This window comes from Tiliqua scincoides, chromosome 4 (genome assembly GCF_035046505.1).
Source record: "Tiliqua scincoides isolate rTilSci1 chromosome 4, rTilSci1.hap2, whole genome shotgun sequence".
Lineage (NCBI taxonomy): Eukaryota > Metazoa > Chordata > Lepidosauria > Squamata > Scincidae > Tiliqua > Tiliqua scincoides.
This window is the reverse complement of record NC_089824.1, coordinates 82,028,784-82,038,593: the sequence shown is the minus strand read 5'-3', so window position 1 is coordinate 82,038,593 and position 9,810 is coordinate 82,028,784.

Sequence of the window (9,810 nt, the reverse complement as noted above, 5' to 3'; positions counted from 1 at the left end):
CTTCCACCACTCCTCAACAACTTCATTCAAGAGACACCTCATTCACATGTGCAGGTCCACAAGATTTGTCTTCTCTTGTAAAGCTTGCTGACAGCCTCTGGCTTGGTGAACGCAGCAGCAATACTTCATCTCAACAAGCCCTATTTCTTGCATGTCTCTCAACAGGTGGTAGTTAACGTCAATGTGTTTTGCATGCAAGTTGACCTTATGTAGCTTTAGTTGTCTTCCAAGTGTTGTGTGGTTCCTGGCTCAGCAATTCCTAAATCTGCCAGCAACAGATTTGAGCTTGACAGCAGTGACCAAAATTGTGTAAATCTCGGTATATATGAATAATACCATCATGTTACATATCATTGAAAAGGTAATTTAATGCAGAGTGCAATGAAACAAACTGCACTGAAATATCTGTATTCTATCAAAAGGTATGGCCAGTTAATCAGAAAATGAAAACACACCTGTCTTGTGGAACAAAAAGTGGATTTGCTTAACTCCAAACTGACCTATACGGCTGATTGTTCTGAGTGCCAATGAGATTATATTATGATACAGCATGGAACCAATAACTTTTTATTTACTTAATTAAATTTGATTTTATCGTGTGGGGGGGCTACAAAATCTTCTTTGACCCCGGGTAGCAGATAGATACCTTAGCTATGCCACTTGCTGGGGGGAGGCAGCAGAGCAAATGGGTGGTGAGCTGCTGCGGGGAGGAGGTGGGTTCCTCCCAATTGTCACTTTTTAAAAAGCCCGGGCGTGATGTCACTTCCGGTTGTGACATCACTTCCGGGGCAACATTTTGAGCTTGGCACCGAGTTACACAATCATTAACTACGCCACTGCACATAACTTCCTGACATGCTTGGGTGTCTGGTGCATAATCTGCTTCAATCAAGGAGAGCCCATTTGTTGCTAGCTTCCTGCTGGCCCAGCTGATGGTCCCACCTCCATAGTAAAACAGGAGGCCACTGGTGGACTTGTGATCTATCCTGTCTCCAGCCCAATCCGCAGCTGTATATTCCACTAACTGGGGTCTGCTGGTTGATGGCTTTAACTTTAGCTATGCAGTTCCTTTCTGCTATCTTGCCAATCTTTTCATTGCATTCCAGCCCTATTTGTTTGGCAAGCTGGTTTTTCTGCTCAGGATTCCTGCTGCTGCTCCTGTCTGGCCCTGTTATTTCCCCTTATGTACAGGAGTTTCCCAATAGACTCATGGTATTGTTTCTTACCTTGCAGAAGCTCACTGTTTTCATTCTGTTTAAGGTAGTTCATCTCCATTAGAGCTTCCTTTAGGCCCAAGTCCTCCATAAGTTCTAGAATCTTTTATTATTCAGCTTCTGTCAATGTATCTAGATCGTATACAATCTGTTTGTATAAGATCTATTGTATTTAGATTTGTTTGTATCTAGATTCTGATTTTTTGCAGATTTTCACAATTTTTTTTTTTGCAGATTTCACTTTTTCCCAAGGAAGAAAAGTGCAGAAAGTGATGTTATGTGTTTTTATTTCAAGAGCGTGTTTTTATAAATTATAAATTAGAATCACTTTAACAGTCTACTATATAGGTGATATAGTGTTAGCAGATGCAGCCACATTCATTACCCATGCATCCCCCAGCCCAGCCCATTATATATAGGTAATATAGTGTCAGCAGATGCAGCCACAGTCATTATCCATGCACCCCCCAGTCCAGCCCTTTATTTATATTTTACTTTTTTGCAGATTTCACAGTTTATTTTTTTGCAGATTTGGAGGGGGTTTTTGTGTTTTTATTACAAAAATAAGAAGTGCAGAAAGTAGTGTTATGTGTCTTATTTCGTTAACACCAAAAAAATCACACCTCTAGTAATAGATGTCACCCAGTTACTTAACTTCTATTTCCTTGTTTCTTCACTGCTACATTCTCTTCATAGCTCAGGATCAAATCTTCAACACATATCAAACTGTGAGTCTACCTTTGTACCTTGTGTAAGGATCAGCTTTTCTTTGTGTGATACCTTCTCCGATGAGCATTAAAATTACAGAACAATCCTATGCATATCTACTCAGAAGTCAGTCCTATTGTGTTAGGTGGGCTTACTCCCAGGAAAGTGTGGACAGAATTGCAGCCTTATGGCACAATGTACACCCATACTTGGGCCGGTGCAAGTCGTTGCACTGGCCCAAGAGTGTTGCAAAAGTGCCAAAAAGCACTTTTGCGCTATTTGGAACAGAGTTAGGCTGGCGCACAGACATGCGCTGGCCTTTCCGCACTGCTGCAGCCCCCAAAGGATGGAAGAGTTGCATCAGCTGAGCTTGGCTGGTGCAGGGTTCTGGGGGGGCTTGAGGAGGAGGCAGGAGGGAGGTGTTTTGGGGCAGGGGAGGGAGGGCAGGCGGGGAGCAGGGGGGCAGAATCCAGCAGTTATGCTGGATTCTAACCCCGGGTGGCCCAGGGGCAGTCCCGGGCTGCTCAGATTTATGCTACCTCTTGAAGTGGCGCAAATCCAAGTAGCCCCACTGGGGCTGCTGTGGTTATACCTTGGGTAAGGGGAAGAGATACCTCTTGCCCTGGGCTGAGCCGCTTTCAGCCCCAATCCTGCCTTGGATGCAGTACAGGCCTGCAGGCCTGCCTGCTCCAGGCAGTTTAGGATTGGGCTGTTAGTTTCTCATTCCATGCTCTTGCTGCTTGGTTCATCTGCATAAGAAGTACATGTTCTTTTGATGTGTGCCCACAAGTCAATTGTCACTCGATTCTCCAAATCCAGGAGGCTCTTCCATATAGATATCTTCCTTGATGTTACCATGTAGAGAGGCAACTTTGTCATCTAGGTGCTCAAAATACATTTGCTGCTGATACACTCAGGAGCATTCTTATTACTGCAGAGACAAAGGGTTCATCATAGTCTTTGCCAAATTTATCGGAGTATTCCTTGGCAACCAACCAGGCTCTGTATCAATGGATCTCCCCTTCCACATTGTGCTTGAAGGCCCACTGCAGTGGTTCCAAACCTGTGGTCCAACAGGTGGTCCATGAGGTCTCAGAAAAAAAAATATATATGATCGTCTTTGATCACGTCCAGTGTCTTGCCGACACTGGACCCCACAGACCACCAGAGAACAGACCAGAGGGCAGAGAACAGACTGCCCACAGCTGCAGCTGGCATTTCCAGCATTTCATTCAGCACTTCCAAATTTAATTGCATTTTTTGTGTGGTGGGTGGGTTGCATGTGGTTCACAATGATTCCAAGATTTGTTGCAGTGGTCCACGGGCTCCTAAAGGTTGGGAACCACAGGCCTACTAGCATCCCATAGTCTGCCTTCTGGGTAGTAGCTCTGTGAGTGTTGAGATCTTGCTTTGGTATAGACCCTCCATTTCCTCTTGTGCTGCTCTTTCCCATTTCTCTGCTTCTGCCACAAACATCTTTTTTTATTTTTTCCCATGTCAAGGCTTCGGTTACTTCTGCCATTCTTGCAAGGTTAGGAGAGTCATTTAGGTGGGATTCCCTTTGTAGACTGGATTGAGCATGACTGGCATCTCCTCACACCTTCCTTCTTATGTAGGTGTGTCTGCCAACACTGCAGTGTGTCCCTAATCACTGCAGATTCAATATGGAGTGCTCCTGGTTTGGGTCTCCTTCTTTCCCCCCAAGTCCCAACTTGGCCAATTGACCCAGAATGACATCATGGTCAAAAGAGTTTAATGCAGCTGAGAAGTCCAGTAGGGCTGACAGGGACATATTTCCCCTGTCCTGCCCTGGTGTGGGTCATCCACCAAGGCTGTTTCCAACCTGAAGCCAGTTTGAAAGGCATCCAGATAATCTGTTTCAACCAGGACCCTCTGGAGCTGGGATGCCACCACCCACTTGATCACTTAGACCCAATTTTTCTATATATAACAAGCAGAACATGCATGCGGGTATGCTTTACTTGTAAGAACAAATAATGGGGCAGTGCTCCAGACTAGTTTTACCACTAGACAAATGCCTAGGAGAGCACTAGAGAGCTGTGCTTTAGCAGAAGGGAAGGGCTTCTCTTTGACAAATATGTGCTTGAGTTACTCTCAAATGGTAAAGGAACTTTGGAACACCAAGTGTAAAAGAGAGATAAGAAAGGGTCGGGCAACGCACAAGAAATCCCAGCAGAAGCACGGAGTGAATTGATGAATCTAGTGTAAATAACAAGCACCTGATATTTCAGTAGCAGTATGTGTCAAGGCCAGTACTTACAGTACAATGCTATACATGTTCACTCAGAAATAAATCCCACTACATTCAAAGGGCCTTATTCCCTGGTAAGTGTGCATAGGACTGCAGCCTAAAAAGTGAATCATAAACCCAGCAAAGAACAGCTGAATGATAGATGTGAGAATGGAAAAGAGACCCCATAAGGGCAGAAAGCTGACCAAAACAGATGGATGGAACACCAGAATGCTGCATGGAGGACTGGAGTGCACAGCTGCTGAAGGATTGATTGTGAAGACAACATACTGTAATTTCATGACATTTGCCTGAATCAGTAACAGTGGTTCCTCTGCCATTCCTTGAGCCAAAGTGTTCCAGTTACTCCACAACATCCATTTAGCAACCTGTAAACCAGGAAGCCGCCCAGTTCAAATCACACCGCTGCTGTGACCTCAATAGGTGGTTGTAAGTCAATCACTCTCAGCTTTCATGCCCAAATCTATGGGGATCACAGTACTGGCCTATCTTACAGGATTGTAAAGGTTACTGAGATCATGTATGTGACGTGATGCTTCAAAACTCCTAAAGCACTATATCAGTGTTTCTCAACCAGTGGTACTCGTACCACTGGTGGTATTTGACATAGTGTCCAGTGGTATGTGCAGGATCTCCAGAGCCCTGCCACCTGGCAAAGAGACCAGCAACGCAACATGACAAGCAGCAACAGGAGCTTTGCTCAGAGGGCAGAGTTCCAGGATGCACTTTTTTGAGCATTTGAAAAAGCACTCCCATTTGCCCTGAACCTCTTACTGGTGTTTGTTGCATCATGCCTGGCCTCCCAATTCAGAAGTAACTGGTAACAACATCATCACCAGTTACTTCCAGTAGGTGGACCATGCAAAGTGGTACAGCGGGCAACAAACGTTGAGAAATGCTGTACTATTTTTTGACATTGCCAAAGACCGCATATAAGTATGCAGAGAAGAGAGCAGAGGGTACATACTTTGGCATCCCAGGCCCTAAATTGTTGTAAGCCAGGATGTGGCAGGAGGGGCCTTGATGTCCAGGCCTGGTATGAAATGTAATTAAAGGAACAGCAGCAGCACTGTATATGTATGCTGATGCAATCAGCTGCACCTGTTGTGAGGTGGGAGCCATGTGACTTGGGGAGATGTGTGCAGAGTCACGTAGGCTATGGTGGAGTGACGCAATGCACACCTGGACAGCCAATCAGAAAGGGTCACAAGACAGTCTTGTGATGATGAGGTCGCTCTATTCTGATTGGCTGGCCCCGGTATATATGGGGGCAAGAGCAGACACTAAATGTGGGTTTCTGCGTGTCTGTGCTGTTGGTTTGTTCTGTGACTTGGACTGCTTATCGTGACTGTGCCTCTCTGTATCCCTGACTTCTGGACCATTTGACTGACTACTCTGCCTGCTCCTTTTACCAATACATGCTTCTGCTACAAACAAGCCTGTGTCTGCTCCTCCGGCTCTGTTTGGGATCGCCTACTTCTTGCACTGTCTCCCCATGCTCCCGTGCCACTCTGCTATCGGGAAAGCAAGGGCTATTCTCCCCTGCTGCCCTGACAGTGTCCTTCCTCCTGTCGCCCACACTGCCTCTTCCTGCCCCTTGAAAAACAAGCTTGGTGCAGTCAAGCAGCTACTTCAAAGTGCAGCACACCGAGCAGAGATGGAATGAGATGGTGCTGGTGGATGACAGGATGGACAGAGAATGAAAGCATTTGCACGCCTCTGGGTGGGTTACACAGGCTCTGCTTATGCATGAATAGAAGGTGCATTCATATGGATGCATATAGTACATGTTCGGAGGGTGCACGTGTGCAAGAGTCCATGTTGTACCTGTCCATGCTCCCTTCAGCAGCTGTTTTGTTAAATGCACCCATTGTTCCTTCTCAAAACAATCTTCTGAGGTGCACTTCCTGGGGTGCCCACACACTCTGACAGCCCTTATACTACTAGGAAATGTGAAAGGAAATTCTCAGTAAATGTTTGTGTCATCTGCGACTTTTTCCATTAGTTAAGTCCTCACACATGAAAACTGGGAAGGAGAAAGAGCTTGCACACCGGTTTGGACTTGGGCAAGGGAAGGTGAGGCCCCTTTCTGCAGAGCTGGCCACCAAAGCTCATGCGGAATGAATCACATTCCTGCAATTTGCTCCATGAAGCTGCTTCTGTAGGTTGGGATCTTCATCATCAGTCAGTCAAACCATCCCCTCCCCCCCCAGGTCATCTGGAAGCTTCTTTTGCCACCTCCCAGTCTAGACAGAAATGCCTGGAGCTTTGACTATAACATCACTGGCCTGAGATCCAAAGAGAGTGCCATAAACACCTCCAAAATCCTGTCACACCTTGCACTTCTTGTGGATTTTAATTATAAGCCACTTTTGGTTCCAATCTTGGCTGAACATGTGAGACAAAAATAATTACAGCCCAATCCTAACTTGAAGCATGTCTCACTGAAGCTAATAGTGCTTAACCCAAGAAAAGGACTGCATTCTGCTTACCACATTGGATAACAAGATGTCTTCAGGAAACCCCAAAGCAGGACAATAAAAAAGAAGTCTGTCTCTAGCAACTGGTATTCAGGAGTATGAATAGCCTAAAAGGCTAATAATAACCACTGACAACTCTATCATCCATGAATTATCTAACTCTCCTTCCAAGTCATTTCAGTTAGTGGTGGTGAATTCGATAGAATGATAAATGATATGTAAATGAAGGAAAACATTCTTTTGTTCACCCTGGATCTACTTCCGGGATCTACTTCCGGGATCGCCCTGGATCTGACACGTTAAGTCATTTCTGCCCAAAGTTGCACATACGCAACAGGGATCAAATGTGTACACCTGTGTGCTGGGCAGAAAGGGATTAGAGGGCGAACAACATACCTCAATCTATTTTCTCCCCTCCTGAAGAAGAAGACTTGGGGAGGGGTCATCATCCCAACACTAGGTAATACTACCCCATTTGACTTCTATTGATTTTTGTTTTACATTATCTGGTGCACCACCTAAAACTAATCTCCAGTGCCAAGTGCAGATCCAAGTAACCCCCAGATGATCATTTTTCAGAAAAATGTAGAGAAAGACTTCCTGATTACTTTGTCCCAGTAATCCTCATGTTTTGCACCGAGCAGAGAATAAACTAATTAACAGCCCAATCCTATGCATGTCTACTCAGAAGTCCCATTATAATTAATAGGGCTGACTCCCAGGTAAGTGTGGATAGGATTGCTGCCTAAGGCCTAAGGCTAAGCCTAAGGCTACAATTCTATCCACACTTTCCTGGGAGTAAACCCAATTGACTATAATGAGTAGACTTCTGAGTAGACACGCATAGGATTGGGCTGTAAGTCAGCATCGGGGATTCCATCTGAAGAGTGTCACCAGCGGCAGATTTTAGGACTGTCCACCACAACAAATTCTGAGCCCAAGCCTACCCATGTCTACTCGGATGTAAGTTCTATTATAGTCAATGCAGCTTACTCCCAAGTAGGTGTGCACAGGATTACAGCCCCTGGGCCCAATCCTAGCCACACTTACCTGGGAGTAAGCCACATTGACTGCAATGGGACTTACTTCTGAGTAGACATGCATAGGATGGGGCTCTTTCTCTCTGACCCACCCCAGATGCTTTTCCTTAACATATAGCCTGGTGCAGAGCTCTGGATCCCGCGAAATCTGGTTCTCTCTTTCTCCTGCTTTCTTTAATTGGGTCCAAGGAGGCCTCCCGCTAGCTCGGAGCTGTCTTGCCCCCTACTGGATCACCGTGGCTGAGCCGCCGCCTGGCTGCAAGCCACCTGGTTGCGAAACAGGCGACTGGGCAGAGATGCGTCCTCAGCCCCAGCGGCTCCATCTAGAGCAGGGGTACCCAAACCCCGGCCTGGGGGCCCAATCAGGCCCTCGGGGAGCCTCCAGTCTCCAATGAGCCTCTAGCCCTTCAGAGACTTGCTGGAGTCCATGCTGGCCCAACGCAACCATTCTCAGCAAGAGGACGACTGTTTGACCTCTCACCTGAGCTGTGGGATGCGGGCTCCCTCCACTTCTTGCTGTTTCACGTCTGTGATGCAGCAGTGGCAGTGAAGGAAAGGCTGGTCTTGCCTTGTGCAAGGCTTTTTATAGACCTTGAGCTACTGCAACACCTTCATTCATTCATAAAAGTTCCATCTCTAATATATTCAATTATGCAAATTTATTCAAATTTTAAATGGTAAGTTAATTTTTTTCCCCCAGCCCCCAACACAGTGTCAGAGAGATGATGTGGCCCTCCTGCCAAAATGTTTGGACACCCCTTGTCTAGAGGTATAATTTTAGGTATAATTTTAGGTATAATTTTTGGACTGAAACAAAAAGGGTGGGAAGAGAACTGGAAACTGTAGGCCTCTAAGGTGGAGGAAAAACTGAAGAGGTGGAAAAAATGGAACTTGAACCCGTACCAGAGAGCGCGTTACATCAACGTGTATTGCTTTCCGATGGTGTCCAATTTGGCGGCGATCTATCCCCCGCCAAAACAGGTGGTGGACAAGGTTACCCATCAGGTTTTTGTTTTCTTGTGGGGCACTGCCTTCTTCCCTCTTGCCCGAGATGGCATATAAGAAAGTGAAAGAAGGACAACTAGGGGTTTGGGCCCTGGGACCTTTGTTCTTGGCGACCTTTGCCTCCTATAACTTTGGCAACTGGGCAAAATGGAGGCAGAGACTGCAGGAAGGGGGAGCCTTTGCATCTGTATGGGAACACTTGGGAAAAGATGACCTGGGGACAGAAATGGTTTCCAGAGTACATGAGGGAGGCGGTGACTCTGATGAAGGAGATGGGGCTCTAGGCCAAGCCGTATAAAACCAGCGGGCTGGAAGGGAAACAACTCAAGCGTTACGTGTATGAAACGATGGTACAGGAGTTTATCATGAGACCTCACCAAGAGAAACAGCAAAGTAAGACGTACCATGTACCTCTTGCAGGAGGAAGTGGCACACAATGCCTTTAGTGAGAAGAGAATCCCCTTTAGTTTATGGGAATTAAGGTGGGGGGCTTTCCATCAGGTCCTCAGGGTGGGAGCGGCAAACCCATGGTTGCAAGAAGATCAGAAGAGGTGCAAGAGGCTGACCTGTTTGGGGTCGGGACCCTCTAGATTGTTAGGCGCCCCGCCACTGATAGAAACGGTAGCCCATTTTGTCCAAGAGTGTATGCCAGCGAAGGAGTTCTGGAGGGGCATAGTGAGGGCCTTTAAGTGGCCCAAACTGGCCCAACAGGTCTGGGAGACTAGAATCTCTGGGAAGGAGCCGGCGGGAGGTATGAGGGGACCCAAGAGGACAAGTAATGCTGGACAATGGAGGTGAGGAGAAGATAGGTGGGAGGTGCCACGGTCTACGGTAAGATTGATAAATCTGTATGTCCTTTTTGCGCTGGGCATCCAAAGGGGCAAAGAAATAAAGGAGAAAAAGTCCACCAACAGGCAGGGATGGGTTCGCTTTGTGGTCTTCGCGGCTTACGAAAGGGTGAGAATCGTAGAGACAGGTGGAAAAAATGGTGGGAGTGATTAGATGGGGTGAATCCACCTATAACGTGATGTATCTGTCTTCTAGTTAAACAGTTGATGGAATGTGACTGTAGTTGAAAACGTAAAATGTGA